We start from the raw sequence: 17,712 nt of genomic DNA, 5'->3' as shown, positions 1-17,712 counted from the left end.
GGCCTCATAGAAGGTACGGCACCGTCTAGATATATATACTCAGATTCACCATGTTTACCTTGTTATTTATTCACAAAAAACTCATGTATGGCTATTTCAAAGACCAATTTTGTGAGATGGATCTCCGATTCGACATGATCAATAAAAAATATTTTTTTTTATAACAAAAGTTCTATTTTTTACTCTGAAAATGTCATTTTTCTATAGTTATCTTATAAAAATTATTGTGTAATATATGTTGGTTCGAGTGAAAAGTAATCAACACATGAAAAATAATACTTTGTACTTCTATAAGTTTGAGTGAAAAGTAATCAACACATGAAAAATAATACTTTGTATTTCTATAATATTATTTGTTATTACAAAAATATCTCTTTTCTTTAGTTACGTTATAAACAAATATTATATAATATATGCTAATTTTGCACAAAATTTATTATGTTTCTGTAAAATAAGATTACTTTTTCATTGCAAGTACAGCCCAGGTCGACATGTATCATAGATACAGATCTGTGCAGCCATTGCACTGTAGATATCCTCTATGTTAAGTAAAATAATTGTCTCTAGTAGGTAAAACAATCGAAACATTTGCTTGAGCTATTGTACTGTTAAGATAAACTTATATAAGTTTTGGTCACCATAAATTAAACCGATCTAACTCAAGTTTATAATAATGTAGATCATTAAAATAAACTAAACAAGATTATAAGCATGCTGATCAACCTACGTTGTTACAAGCTTTATCGAACAGACAATCGAGCTGCCTAACTATTTCAATCTGATAGAGTTTCTTCATCATCGTGACTTGAACCAAGCTCTTCGAGTATAACAAATCAACTCAAAGACCATTCTATCTCTAATGACAAAAATACTATCGTCGAGTATGTTATAAAGTTGTCAGCAATGACAAAAGAGAGAAGATCTGTTGATTACCTCTTTCAGCTAAACTATATTCGGCAACATGACAAGAACATGTGGCAATATCTTCACAATTCTTGGCTATCTAATACATATGTGAGTACCGTATATATTTATTAATGTTGGCGACAAATGCCTTTAAACAAGGAATGCATCAAGACTGAAGATCTCTTTCACAACAGCTACTGTTTTATAAATCTTCATCAAACATTCAACTCTCACAACATCTCTTAAAAGATTCATTTCTAAACTGTTCTTGCTCACGCACTAAGTTGTAATCAGATCAATTAAGGATCAATATTATGCAATTTGTAATTCGAGCTGTTTATTCCGATCTCTAAGTATATGGCATATTGATGGCTTCTTTTAACAAAATTCCTATGTTTCGCAAGAATAATATGATAACTGGAATATTCGAATGCAATCACATTTTTCATCCCAAGATGACGACATATGGCATGTCATCATAGACGGACCAGTAAAGATCATGAAAGCCCACACAACTGTTGTTGTAACAGATGGTGCTCCTCAAATGGTAGAGAAACGAATAATGGAGTGGACTACCGATGACAGGAAGAAATAAAATCCGCACAATGTTGCAAAAGATATTCTTAATCCTTAGATAAAAACATATTCATTAAAATTCAAACATGCTCATCTGCTAAAGAAATCTGGTAGAACTAACCCCAATTATATGAAGGAAATGATTAGACAAAGGAGAAAAAATTGAGGGTGGCTATTCAGAAATCCCATAACATCAAGATGGAGGTCGGTGAGACAATGAATGAGTTCGATGAGAGGTTCAACAGCATAGTGATCGAGCTGGTAGATTTTGGGAAGGACTACAACAACAGATATGTTGCACTTGAAGTGATGAGAGCTTTACCAAGAGAATGGGACGTCAAGACCATAGCCACGAGGGAGTCCAAGGACTTGAACATGCTCGATTTGCATGATATATTCGCTGACGTAAATGCCTATGAGTTCAAGCTGAGAACAAGAAATGAAGAAGAACCATTTGTTCCACAATTTACAAAGGCTCTAGTCACAACAAAAGGATCTCCATCCAAGTTAGTAGTATAGATGAGCAATGACGCCATGTCATAATTTGTAAAAAGGTTTGATAAATTCATGAGGAAGAATCACTTTAGCCTTCAAAATTCTTATAAAAAAACAATTATAAGATAGAATCACCCTTCTGGTCAATCTTGTTTTAATTTTGGCAGAACAAGCCACTTCATTTCCGATTGCACTAGACCAAAGAAGGATGATAAGAAATCATCTAACAAAGATGAATCAAAGATGAGAAGAAAAAAGAGAAAAAAAAGGTTTGATGGAAGAAGAAAACAGGAGAAAGTGGGCTGAGATATAGTCAGAGACCACCAGTCAAATGATGCCTCTATAAACAGTGATGAAGAGTCAGTCAAGTGTTTTATGGCTGATGAAGTTCTGGAATCAAACATTAATGAGGTATTCGATTTTACCTCTAATGAACTTACACGATATGATCTAATCATTGAATTGAATGAGATGGTAATGGAATACGCAAGCCTTTCGCCAAACATTTGAGGAAGTTAGAGTTGAAAAAAAATGTCTGACAGATAAGTCTAGAAGCACAAGCTGTGAGCAGCTCGATGAGCTTGATAGACTTAAGATAAAAACTAGTATTCTCACAACTGACAATGAAAACATGCCATCTAAATTTGGAGTAATAATGCTTGAAAATCAAAAGTTCACTAATTTTGTCAACACTTGGACAAAATCTTCGTTTCACTTGAAAATATTCATGAAAGTCAAAAGAAAGCTAAGTGACCGATCAAGCTTAGGCTTTGATTGAAATGAATGTATCTCTTCTGAAACACGTAATCAGTTGTGTCTAGAAAAAGGAAATTAAAAACATATATTTATCATATCAAGCATAATATGAAAATTTAGAACCTGAAATTCAAGTCAGTAAAAGTAGCTATCAAAAGAGCATAGGAATTTATCGTGGACTTGGACATCTAGAACTTGAAAGTTCTAAGTTAGACTGGCTCAAGAACAAACTAAGCAAGAATATATATGATCATCATTCCAAGTCAAAATGATCTGATAATAGTTACATTAGACAGAACTCTACGAAGGTTGGAAATAACCATAACTAAAATTGCAAATAAAGTTCAAAAGAGATATAGATTAACTTATCAGAAGAAAAGACATAAAAAAAGATTTGTTAAGAACAAAACACGCAATACTGACAATATTTATTCAAAATTACACACCTTATTGGAAACACGCAATGGAACTTTTGAACCCAAATATATTTGGGTATCAAGTCAATTTTTTATTCTATTATTGTAGGTTCAACGGATTGAACATTTTTAATATTTTTTAAAATATGTTGTATGATCTACCTTAGTTGGATTTAACATTTTTATATTGCTTTTGTTGTATGAAATGTTAAATTGGTTATGGAAAGTGATTGGGATAATAAGAACCTAGAAGAAAATATGTTGCATGATCTACCTTAGTTGGATTTAAGGGAAGGCTTTGAGAATTATAGAAATTGGACGTAAAAAAAAAAGCCTTAATAATGCAAAGGAGTGAATTAAACCAAAACAAGAATTTTAAGGCTTGAATTTGGACGAGATGAAAATTTGGGACAATTATTGCATAAATTCGAAATTCTAGGGACCACAGTGCAAAAAAATAATTTAAGAGCTTAATTTCAAAGGGACGAGAATTTCAAGGGCCAAACTGTAATTTCTAAGGAGTCCAGGGCTGTTTTGAAAATTTTAGATAAATAGGGGCTATTTCCGCAATTTCTGGAATTGTAGAGATCAAAACAATAATTTTCGAGAGTTTAGGGCAGGAATTGAAGGAATTTGGAATTTATTTGGGCTAAGATGCGATTTTAAAATATGTAAGGGCAAAAAATGAAGAGTTCGAATTTTTAAGGGTTTGAAATTAATGATAATGTTCGAGAACTTTTGGGTAATTAATGATATAAATTCTTTAAGTTTCAACACAATCGGATTTAATGATATATTTGTCGCAGGATAGAATTTGTCGCAGGATAGATATTCATTTTAAGTGTAGCTAATATGCATTGGTGGATTCAGGGGCTACATACTCATTTATATCTGAGACGTTCATCAAGTGACAAAAGATTATACATGAAGATTTGGAATTGGGCTTTAGAGTTTCTATTCCTTCGGGTGATCAGATCGTTACCACGAGAATTGTGAAAAATTTGGACCTTCATTTGCAAAAGGTGTGGTTCGAGAAGATCTTATCATACTTCCGATGCCTGAATTCGACATCATTCTTGACATGTATTGGCTATCTATGAATGGAGCTAAAATACATTTTTGGCAGAGGTCAGTACCTATTTGACCACCCAACGGGAAATCTTTTGTATTTAAGGCAGAAAGGAACAAGCAAATGTCGTACATTATCTTCTGCATCTGTGCGGGGAAGCTTATGAGTCGAGGCTACCAAGTTTTTCTAGCATATGTTATTTCAGCACTTGTTCCTGTCAGTCAGAAGCTAGAGGATGTTGAAGTTGTCAGAGAATTTCCTAGTGTCTTTCCAGAAGAATTTTCTGGCACTCCACCGAATCGAGATGTGGAATTTTCTATTGAGTTGATGCTTAGCATTGGGCCAATTTTGAGACCCCCTATTACTAGCACCCGCCGAAATGAAAGAGCTGAAGGATAAAATTCAAGAGTTGTTACAAGGGTTTTATTCACCCGAGTTGTTCTCCGTGGGGTGCACCGGTATTATTTGTGAAGAAAAAGGATGGTAGTATGCGACTCTGCATTGATTATAGAGAGCTTAACAGAGTCACCATCAAGAACAAGTATCAATTGCCTAGAATCAAGGATTTATTTGATCAATTGCAAGGAGCGTCGATTTTCTCGAAGATAGATCTTCGTTTGGGATACCATCAGCTGAATTTGAAGGAATCCGATGTTCATATGACGGCTTTTGGGACTCGATATGGGCACTACGAGTTTATGGTGAAACCATTCGGGTTGGCCAATGCGCCAGTGATCTTCATAGATCTCATGAATCACGTATTTCAGCCGTATCTAGATCAATTTATTATAGTCTTCATAGATAATATTCTGATTTATTTGATGAGCAAAGAAGAGCATAGTAAACACTTGATAAAGGAACTACAAATATTGCAAGATCGAAAGTTATTCGCTAAGTTTATTAATTGCGAATTTTGGCTCGAGAGAGTGGCGTTCTTAGGCCACATTATTTCTAGAGATGGAGTCGAGGTCGATCCAAGCAAATTCAATGCAGTTAGAGAATGGCCATTACCAAAGAGCGTAATCGTAATCCTTAGCTTCTTGGATCTAGTTGTCTACTACTGGAAGTTCATTCAAGGATTCTAATCTATTGTGGTACCCTAGAACGCCTTGACGAAGAAGAATGTGAATTTCATTTGGGAATTTGACTATCAAGAGAGTTTCGAGAAGCTGAAGCAAGCTTTGACTTCAGCGACAGTTCATTCGATGTCATAAAAGCAAGGAGAATATGTTCTTTATACGGACGCCTTGAAGCTTTTTTTAAGCGCAGTATTGATGCAGAATGATCGAGTGATAGCTTAGCGTCTAGAAAATTGAAAGTTCATGAGAAGAATTACCCAACTCATGACTATGAGCTTGCAGCGGCAAATAGAGAAGAATTACCCAACTCATGACTATGAGCTTGCAGTGGTAGTACTTGCGTTGAAAATTTGGAGGCATTACCTATATGAGAAAAGTGCAAGATTTTCACTAACCATAAAATCTTGAAGCACTTGTTCACCCAAAAAGAGTTGAATATGAGGCCACAAAGATGGTTAGAGTTGGTGAAGGATTATGACTGCGATATTAGCTACTATCCAGGAAAAGCTAATATAGTTGCAGATGCTTTGACTAGAAAGACAACAATTATTACTCAATTGAAAGTTCATAGATCATTGCAAGCAGAGATTTAGCGATTCAAGCTTGCAATGTATGCTAGGATCGAGGCTCCTAATCTTTTTACAATGACAGTTCAGTCGAATCTGAGAGATATAATCCGCGAAGGTCAGTCTTCTGATGAGCAGTTACAAAAATAGAGACTGGGAGACTAGTCTAAGAGTCAAAATTTTATTATGAGGAGGATGGAATAGTTCGATACGGAGATCGACTAGGTTTTGGCACACACAGCCTCCCTTGATATGTCCATATTTCTTCCCTATTCAATTCAAAGTTCAAATTTCATTTTTCTTCATTTCTCTGTCTCAGTTGTTGTAATTCATATCTTCATTTTGTTCTGCCTTGATCCTATCTACAAGTGTGGGTCGAACCATGAGAGATTATAATTGGATTGCAGTTCCTTTTGGAATAACATCAATTTTCAAGTTATGTAAATCCCATAAAATTTGTTCTTGTAATTGCATTGCAGCAATAGAACTGGACTTTCAACTTAATGCATCTGCAATAACATTTGCTTTACCTGGATGATAATTAATAACACAGTCATAATCTTTCACTTATTCCAACCAACGTCGTTGTCGCATATTCAGTCCTTTTTGCGTGAATAAATATTTCAAACTCTTGTGGGCCGTGTAAATTTCACACCATTCACCATACAGATAATGGCGCCATATTTTCATTGCAAATGCCACTGCTGCCAGTTCTAAATCATGTGTGTGATAGTTATTTTCATATTTTTTCAATTTTCTTGAGGCATAAGCAATCAACTTCCCGTGATGCATTAAGACTGCTCCTAAACCTTATTTCGAAGCATCACTGTATATCACAAAATTTCCTGGTCATTCTGGTATCTCAAGGACCGGTGCTTATGTAAAATTTGTTTTCAACTCTTAAAAAAATGTGATCACACGCTTCGTTCCATACAAATTTCACATTCTTTAGAGTTAAAGCAGTCAAAGGCCACGAGCATTGTGAAAAATTTGGACCTTCATTTGCAAATGATGTGGTTCGGGAAGATCTTATTATACTCACGATGCCTGAATTCGACATCATTCTTGACATGGATTGACTATCTATGAATGGAGCTAAAATAGATTTTTGGCAAAGGTCGATATCTATTTGACCACCCAACGGGAAATCTTTTGTATTTGAGGGAGAAAGGAACAAGAAAATGTCGTACATTATCTCCTGCATCTGTGCAAGGAAGCTTATGAGTCGAAGCTGACAAGTTTTTCTAGCATGTGTTATTTCAGCACATGTTCCTATCAGTCAGAAGCTAGAGGATGTTGAAGTTGTCAGATACTTCATCCAGAAGAAGTTTATGGCATTCCACCGAATCGAGATGTGGAATTTTCTATTGAGTTGATGCTTAGCATTGTGCCAATTTCTGAGGCCCCCTATCATTAGCACCCGCCGAAATGAAAGAGCTTAAGTATAAAATTCAAGAGTTGTTACAAGGGTTTTATTTGCCCGAGTTGTTCTTTGTGGGGCGCACCATTATTATTTTTGAAGAAAAAGGGTGGTAGTATGCGACACTGCATTGATTATAGAGAGCTTAACAGAGTCACCATCAAGAACAAGTATCAATTGCCTAGAATCGAGGATTTATTTGATCAATTGCAAGGAGCATCGATTTTCTCGAAGATAGATCTTCGTTTGGGATACCATCAGCTGAACGTGAAGGAATCCGATGTTCATATGACGGCTTTTAGGACTCGATATGAGCACTACGAGTTTATGGTGAAACCATTCGGGTTGACCAATGATCCAGTGATCTTCATGGATCTCATGAATTGCGTATTTCAGCCGTATCTAGATCAATTTATCATAGTCTTCATGGATGATATTCCGATTTATTCGATGAGCAAAGAAGAGCATAGTCAACACTTGATAACGGAACTAAAAATATTGCAAGATCGAAAGTTATTCGCTAAGTTTAGTAATTGTGAATTTTGGCTCGAGAGAGTGGCGTTCTTAGGCCACATTATTTCTACAGATAGAGTCGAGGTCGATCCAAGCAAATTCGATGCAGTTAGAGATTGGTCATTACCAAAGAGCGTAACCGTGATCCGCAGCTTCTTGGATCTAGCTGTCTACTACTGGAAGTTCATTCAAGGATTCTCATCTATTGTGGTACCCTAGAACGCCTTGACGAAGGAGAATGTGAATTTCATTTGGGGATCTGACTATCAAGAGAGTTTCGAGAAGCTGAAGCAAGCTTTGACTTCAGCGACAGTTCATTCGATGTCATCAAGGCAAGGAGAGTATGTTTTTTATACAGACATCTCGAAGCTTGGTTTAAGCGCAATACTGATGCAGAATGGTCGAGTGATAGCTTACGCGTCTAGAAAATTGAAAGTTCATGAGAAGAATTACCCAACTCGTTACTATGAGCTTGCAACGGTAGTATTTGCGTTGAAAATTTGGAGACATTACCTATATGGTAGAAGTGCAAGATTTTCACTAACCATAAAAGCATGAAGTACTTCTTCAACCAAAAAAGTTGAATATGAGGCCACAAAGATGGTTAGAGTTGGTGAAGGATTATGACTGTGATAGTAGCTACTATCCGGAAAAAGCTAATATAGTTGGGGATGCTTTGAGTAGATAGACAAAAATTATTATTCAATTGAAAGTTCATAGATCATTGCAAGCAGAGATTCAGCGATTCAAGCTTGCAATGTATGCTAGGAGCGAGTCTCTTAATCTTTCTACAATGACAGTTCAGTCGACTCTGAGAGATAAAATCCGCGAAGGTTTGTCTTCTGATGAGCAGTTACAAAAATGGAGAATGGGAGACGAGTCTAATGGTCGAAATTGTATTATGAGGAGGATGGAATAGTTCGATACCGAGATCGACTAGGTTTTGGCACACACAGTCTCCCTCGATATGTCCATATTTCTTCCTTATGCAATTCAAAGTTCAAATTTTCTTTTTCTTCATCTCTCTATCTCAGTTGTTGTAATTCATTATCTGCATTTTGTTCGGCCTTGATCCTATCTGGAAGTGTGGGTCGAACCATGAGAGATGATAATTGGATTGCAGTTCATTTTGGAATAACATCAATTTCCAAGTTCTGTAAATCCCATAAAATTTGTTCTTGTAATTACATTGCAGCAATAGAACTGGACTTTTGACTTAACACGTCTGAAACAACCTTTGCTTTACTTGAATGATAATTAATAACACAATCATAATATTTCACTAATTCCAATTAACTTCGTTGTCGCATATTCAGTTCTTTTTGTGTGAATAAATATTTCAAACACTTGTGGGCCATGTAAATTTCACACGGTTCACCATACAGATCATGGCGCAATATTTTCAATGCAAATACCACTGCTGCCAGTTCTAAATCATGTGTGGGATATTTCTTTTCAAAATCTTTCAATTGTCTTGAGGCATAAGCAATCAACTTCCCGTGATGCATTAAGACTGCTGATAAACCTTGTTTCGAAGCATCACTGTATACCACAAAATCTCCTGGTCCTTTTGGTATCGCAAGGACCAGTGCTGATGTCAATTTTGTTTTCAACTCTTGGAAACTGTGATCACATGCTTCGTTCCATACAAATTTCACATTCTTTCGAGTTAAAGCAGTCAAAGGCAATGCTAAACCGGCGGTAATAACCAGCTAACCCAAGAAAATTACGTACCTCAGTAATAGTAGTAGGTTGTAGCCAGTTATTAACAGCTTCAATCTTGATTGGATCCACCACAGATATGCCTTCTTTTGAAATGATATGACCCAAGAATGCTACTTGTTCAAGCCAAAATTTTCATTTCTTCCATTTATCATACAAATGTTTATCTTTCAAAGTCTGCAAAACTAATTTCAGATGTTCTCGATGCTCCTCTACAGTTCGTGAATAAATGGGAACATCATCTATGAACACAATCACGAATCTATCTAAAAATGGCTTGAAAATTATGTTCATTAAATCCATAAAAGCAGCTGGTGCATTCTTTAATCCAAATGGCATTACAAGAAATTCATAATGCCCATACCTGGTTCGGAATGCAGTCTTTGAGATATCTTCTGACTTTACTTTTAGTTGATGATAGCCTGATCGTAAATCAAATTTTGAAAATATAGCAGCTCCTTGTAATTGATCAGACAAATCATCAATTATGGGGAGTGGATATTTGTTTTTAATTGTCACTTTGTTCAACTCCCTATAATCAATACATAAACGAAGGGTACCGTCTTTCTTCTTCACAAATAAAACAGGTGCACCCCACTGTGAAAAACCCGGTCTAATAAACTCTTTATCAAGTAACTCCTGTAACTGTTCTTTTAATTCCTTCATTTCTGTAAGAGCTAATTGGTAAGGAGATTTTGAGATCGGATGAGTTCCTGTCATAATATCAATCACAAATTCGATCTCCCTATCTGGGGGTAAGCTTGTTACATCATCAGGAAATACTTCTGGGAATTCACAAACAACATCTCTATCTTTTAATTCACGAACAGGTGGGTCAATAGTTAAAACATATGCTAAGTATCCTTGACACCCCTTCTATAGTAATTTACAAGCCTTCATACAAGAGATTATCCGAAAAGGTAAGGATATACCTGCACTTGCTACTATGAATAGTTTAGCTCCTACTGGTGCAAATTTGATCATCTTTATGCCACAGTCAATAGTAACTATGTACTTAGAGAGCCAATTCATTCCTAATATCACATCAAAATCAGTCATCATCAGAACTATCAAGTCAGCATACATCTGATGGCCTTTGACATATATTGGACACCACACCCTCGCACAATCTGATCTGTCTGTAATTCCTGCCCAGAAGGTAAAGCTATGGCGAGTTGTGTCTCTGTTGTACTTGTTGTAATGCCCAGTCTCCCTACAAACGATTCTGAAACAAAGAAATGTGTGGCTCCTCAATCTAGTAAAACAATAGCAGTAATATTAGAAATCAAGAACATACCAGTGATCATCGATGTATCTGTATCCACTTCCTCTTTAGTCATGGAGAAAAGGCATCCGTATACTTTCTCAGAACTCACTGGACAATTCTTGACGAGATGCCCTGGCTTTTTGCAACGATAACAAACATTGGAACCTTGCATACATTCTCCACCATGAATTTTGCCACATTTAGGACAAGGTGGTCTGTCTTGTTCCTTAAGTGGAGGGGGACTCTTACCACGAGGTTCCTCTGGTCGAGTACCCCTACTATCAGTCTTTTTGCCTTGTCCTGTTCCTTGGCTCCTTTGAAAGTACTACCGCCTTCGTTTTTGTCTATCTCTGTCAATGTCTTGGTCATCCTGTTCTGCCATAAGTTCTCTTTCTACTATCTCTCCATATGTGACAACCTTCGACATTCGTACATCTCTTTTAATTTCATAGCGAAGTCCTCGCATGAAGTGTTCGCCCTTACTTGTGTCATCATGTGCAATATATGGTACATATTGGACTCCATCCTCGAACTGTTGTATGTATTCCGTCATTGACATGGTTCCTTGCTTCAGATTAATTAAATCACTAGCTTTCTTTGCTTTTACATCTTTATTGAAATATTTATTGTAAAACACGATTTTGAAAGTTTCCCATGTCAATGGTATCGCGGGTAATGCCACCCTTGCACTCTCCCACCATATTCTTGCATGCTTTGTTAATAAAAAGATGGCACAGGTTACTTTGTCTGCATCTTCCATATGAAGATATGAGAAGATGGACTCCAATGATTTAATCCATTCTTCTGCTACTGCCAGATCAGTGCTTCCCATGAATTTTTGAGGATTCAGACGTCGAAAGCGATCATATACATCTATTTGAACAGGCCCTTGTCTGGGTATCATGGCTTGTGCGTGTGCCTGCTCATGAGTATTTCGTTGCATCTCAAGTAATTGTTGTATCTGCTCCCCATGGACTTTCGCTTGTTGTTGGAGCAGTTGAGCAAAATCATCTACAGGTCGTGGCGCACTGCCTGCACCTTCCACTGCTGGGGCCTTGCCCTTAGATGACTCTCCTTCATGTACCTTACGTTTAGGTGGAATGCTCTTTTATCTTAACCTACATATAGGTCACATAGAAACACATAACTTAGCATAAACTATGGGATACAAAGATACTTACTTGCCGAGTTCCCCATGTATGGATGAAGTGCAGTGTCTTCCCTGTCGAAGAACCGTGGGCTCTGATACCACTCTAAAATGCCACACCCTTACTCTATACTTGACATGATTACTATAATCAAAATAGGATTTGAATGATATATCTATATTATGAAGAAATTTAAATAAGAGGCATCAATATGACGGTTTATAAAAATTTGGCATGATGTCCCTATATTTGAATACACCAACACTCAAGCAACAATAAAAATATGTACATATAATCTTATCCTTATATACAGACATATTCTGTAACATTATACACATAGGCATAGACCTTATAAACTTGTTTCAAACCCCGAAATTAAATTCACTATAATACATATGCGAAAGCTATACATTAATACATCCCGGTTCTTGTCGAGGTGAGGCACGTCACAAGCATCCATTGGTGAACCGGCATCCTATATATCTTCATTACCTGATCCTGTAATACATGAGCTACGTGAGTTTATATAACTCAATAAGTTGGCACTTATACGTATTAATATGCGTAGAAGGAACATACATATCAAGTCGTGATCAACAATAAATCTTTAAACCATGTCATACTATAGCATATATTCATGTTCATTTTTGTTCTTGAGCGTCATTAGTTGACCTGTACTACCGTGCTTACTTTATTATATAGCTACTACTGTGTTGGACGTCATGGAGAAACCTTTGGCAACCCCACGCCCCATGAACATATATTGGCCAATAGGTTTGGTGGACTTAAAACCACCCATGATGTCAACAAGCTCTATATCATGTAAAAATCAGTCTCTTTTTCCTTTCATATTCATGTTCATAACATAGCACCCATCATCAATATTCATGAGTTTCTTTCATATTTAATACATAACAATGGAATATGGTGCTATGTTTTCATCAATAAACATATTACAATGTAAATATATCAATAAACAATGAAAAGTATTTGAAATCCATATTACTCATGTATTACTTCAAGAACATGCCAACTTACAGTCAAAGCGTACGAATACTGGTTTGAGACAATGTTTTTCACTTCATATTGTAAAATACATCAATAAACCAATTACTATGTATATACTTGGTGAAAATCAGTCCTTTATTGTCCTCTACATGTAGAAAAACTAAAAGAGAAGAAAACTTACACCCTTAGGAAGTTCTTGTGATGGAGAACTTAATTCTAACTTCAAAATGATGAAAGGAATGAAGAAGGGAGCTTTTGGGAGGAAGTTTTCTAGGTTTCCTTCGTGCTTAAACTGAGGAAGAAGGTAAGAATGGTGAAATAAGCTTGAAAAAGTCGATACTTATTTTTTTATACATTAGGCAGCTCCCGTGCGGACATCTTTTACCGCCCGGGCGAGGAACTCTCGGCCCTAAACCTTAAAAATGTTATGCAGGTCAACCTAGGCGGACATTCTCTTCGGCCCGGGCGGGCAACTTTCTGCCCTGCACACTATTCCATCAACAATAGCTCCAAAAATGTTTCTTTTTTTCATACCCTGAAAAATTGGTAGATATGAAATTGTAGCCAAATGTCTTGGCTTGAATCTCCAACTGGTTTCGTGTCATTAGGAGGTCTGAGTAAAAGGTTATGTTTATTCTCCCAACATGTGTCAGTGAGAAATGACGATATACACGACATATTTCGGGGCACTTTTGGCTTGTCTTCAACAATGATTTTGACAAAATCCAAAACATGAAAGTTGTGGCATTAGATCTTAACTGTCTGATGGTTATAACCTCACATAATTTGGATACATATTCTAATCAATTTGCTAAAACCCGTAAAAACTGCCATATTTTCATCTCATTTCCCACCAACTTCATTACACTACTTCTATCCACACATCTTACAAATCACTATTTAAACACATATTCATTCTCAATACACCATGGACAATCTAGAAATCATATTCAATCTCAATATCGATACCTCAATCAACATTTAAAACATAATGAGCTAAATAACTATATATTAAATGACATAAACGCATTATTATCATTTGTACGAGTAACCGGACATTACAAGTACATTACGTTACATTATATTAGAGCGTTATAAACACAAAGTCACGTTTCCTAAACTTTTTAAACATCGTACAAATCATAATGTTTGTGTTTATTGATTATGCATGAAAAATATTTTGGGTTCGATTATTTTATGGTATGATACATATTTTCAACGTTTTTATGATTTTACACTTGTTTTAAAAGAATCGCTATGAACCCAACGGACATGCTGCTAAAACATGATAAAAATATGACTGAATTGTGATTGAAACATGATAAATTGAAAAGAAAACCAAGCTGGAACCGTGGGACAAAGAATAAAGGAACCGTGGGTTTTATTTTGGTTGGGCAAGACTTTTTTGGCTCGTGGTTTTGCATGGGGACTCAGCCAGGGCTTGGGCAGGGGCCTGGGCTAGATGTGGGTTAGGGTCAGGAAGAGTCATACCATGGCTAGGACTCCTTGGTCACAACTTTGGAGGAGTCATGTGGAGCATGGACTCCTCACGCGAGCTGTGGGTTTGGCTGTTGCTCAGGGGGCTGTGGCTCGGTTTGGGGCTAGGCTAGGTGGGGTCCATCAGGGTCCTAGGGTGATGGGAAGTAGTTGGTGCAGGTGGGTGCGATATGGCTCGAGCAAAAACGTGGAATCGTGTGAAGCACCATGGAGGTGCCCTGTTGTTGTCTTCTTGTGCAGGTGGATTGCGTCTCGGTTTGGCGCTGGGATAGATGGTTTGGGCGATGGCTTAGGATGGTTCAGAGAGGGGTAGGAAGGTTCAGGGCTCGTGGTGGCTTGAGCAAGAGCCCACGCGAAGAGAATTGGTGGACACAAGGAGAGGGGCTCGAACGGCACTGCTTGTTGTAGTGTCTTGCTGTGTGGCTCACGGGCATGTGCTGGGGGTGGCTTTGGTCTGGGACTGGTCTAGGGTCAGTAGAGGTCATGGGTGGTCAGTGGTTAGATGGCTTGATGAGTCCTAAGGCAACTTGGAAACCTTATACAACTAGGACACCTCACACGCACACATGCATGCAATCGGGCTTAGGAGAAAGGGGTTTTTGTTTGGGCCTAGGCTGGTTATATGGGCTGGGCTTGGTCAGGAGGGTTCCTAGGTGGTTTGGCTCGGGTTTGGCTTGAGGTGGCTCGACCATGCCTCAAGAAATTTAGGAGTTGGCTCGGTATGTTTCACTATGTGTCAAAACAAAAATTTAAAAGACTAAAATTGGAATCATGTGTATATGGATGTGGTTCATGGCTCACAAAGATATAATAAATAATAAAAATGTTATGTTTAAAATTTTGGATCAAAATAATGAGTTTTCGATCTATCCGGGATTTAATGGTCTCACGAAACATTAATTAAAGAACTAATTCAGAAGCCTAGTTTTAATCTTTATAAAATTATGGAAAACTATATGTTGGAACTTCTCAGTTCACAATCTTAATTTTGATGTCAACAAAACTTATCATCTTATTTCTAACAATTTACCTTAGTGCGCAGATAGCTAAAACCGAACTAATCAGTTTTCGAAGTCAAAACTGAAGCTATCGAATATATCAACTGATTGAACCAACTGATCGCCGAGACCAAATCAGTCCAACTGGTTCTTCTATCAAGCAGCTCAGTTAATTGTCTAGTTTATATGTAATTCAACAAGAAGATCCCAAAAGCCTGGCCAGCTGATGTTGTATCCAACTGACGAAGAGCTCAACTGACCAGTTCAAATTGAACAAAGGTGAAATCAGTAAAACTGACGAGTCAACTGATTTCACTAAGCCCAACTGAAGATCAGTCAAGCTGACCAAACTGAAGCATCAGTTAAAAATCTTTCAGTTTCATATCAAGACAAGCTTACAGTAAATGGATTTCAGTTGTGCGTAAAGGTACAACCCTTTGTCCAGTCAAAGGACAATAATGGCCGATGCATCAGAGCATTAGAAGACAAAACGCTTCAGAAGGATAGACGAAAAGACGAGACACAAAGTCCAAGAAGCCGATTCAAAATGCAACGGATATAATAAATGAGTCTCACTGTACGATCAGTTCTTCCCGCCTATATAAAGAGAAGATCAGTGAAGACTCAACATAGAGAGAACAAGAACGAGAAGAAGAAGAGAGTGGAAAGAGAAAAATAGAGAAGGGCACGCTCAGTTACAAATCAACTTATAGAAGCATTCAAGCCCGGAGGGAACTCGTTATCGTTGTATCTGCTCAGTTTAGAAGCCATTGTCCCTCAGTGTGTGAGAAAACTTTTGTTCAGTTCTCACATACACACTCACTCTCAAAAACTCTCAAAAACAGTCTTCCACAAAGACGTTACACTTGTGTATGTAGTCTTTTACACATAGAAATTAAAGAAGTGTTGGCTGGAAGGTGCTGCCTTCAGTCGTAGCTAGAAGTTCAGTTTATGCAGTAGTGTAAGTCCTAGCTGAGTGGGTTTGTACAAGTAGTTGTATAAATCAAAGTCTTCTAGTGGATCCTATACGTGGAGATAGAAGGTGTTACGTAGGAGCAGTTGAAGTCTCCGAACATCCATAAACATATCTTGTGTATTTCACTGATTAACTATCGTTTTCAAACTGTTTTGATCAGTTGGAGTATTCGTCAGTTCAGTTGTCACCGTAACTGAACTGAAGAATGAAAAAAGTAATCTGTCTTATTTCAATTAGTTAGTTTATATTAGTTAAAACATTTTCTAAATATAACAGTATTCTTCACGAAGGATTACATCGAGTTACTTCCTCTTGGTTTTTAACCAAATTTGATTTAATTCATCGGTGTTAATATTCTTAGAACACAAGTTATTGAAACTCATTGGAGACTGTTGTGTGCAAAATGCCTTCGAAGGCACTAGCACACACGATCCTTCAGTTAGTATCAGAGCGGGTTGTTCTAAGAAGAAAATTTCAAGAAAACTGTGTTTTAAAATGTATTACTTTGAAATAGTGTTAAAAGCTATTTCAAAGTATTTTAAAATATTTTTAAAACTCTTTGAAAATATTTATATGTCTCTCCCTAGTAAAGAGTTGAGAGGATTTGTCCTACAATTTTCGTTATGGCCACTTCTCCAATTTCTTTACTTTGGAGTTTTAATCAGGCTGCAGGGAACTGAGGAACATATGCGAAGATGCACAGTTAAATTGCTCACTGAACAAGAAATCAGTTGCAAACCTACCAAGTCAGTTGTTCTTTAGACGAAACTCACCTATGTTGGGATGTTGGTTGATTTAATCACCAGCTAAACTCCACGTGAGCCTAGTCAGAGTCTGCTCGACCAGTTGGGTGAGCACAGAGGACAAGTCCAAAGCAGTTTAACTCGTTTCTCTAGCAAATGAAACTCACAACTGATGCAGCAGTTCAAGCTCTCGAGACAACTAGCTGATGGTATAACCCGTTATGGCACAGAAACCGACTGATATCGATGTTGTTTAAAATATGCTATTGTTATAGCAATTTTCGTTTTTCAACTGATGTATACACTCAGATGTAAATTCTTGAAAAAATTATTTAAATAAAACATCATGTTTATTCAGTTGTGTTCCGTCGGGATTGAACAGATATTCTCAGTTATCTTGCTTACGATGCTTGAATGATTAATTGACTAATTTAAATATTTCTCAAATACGGGTTTTATTCAATTTCTGATGGGGAGCTTTCCTTTGTAACAAAATTTAGCTTAAAATCTAGTTCCTCTCTCAGTCAACTGAAAAGTTTTGTTTTAAATTTGTAATT

Source organism: Primulina eburnea, chromosome 14, assembly GCF_022965805.1.
Source record: "Primulina eburnea isolate SZY01 chromosome 14, ASM2296580v1, whole genome shotgun sequence".
NCBI classification, from domain to species: Eukaryota; Viridiplantae; Streptophyta; class Magnoliopsida; order Lamiales; family Gesneriaceae; genus Primulina; species Primulina eburnea.
The sequence above is the reverse complement of the archived record's forward strand: the minus strand, read 5'-3'. Positions refer to the sequence as shown.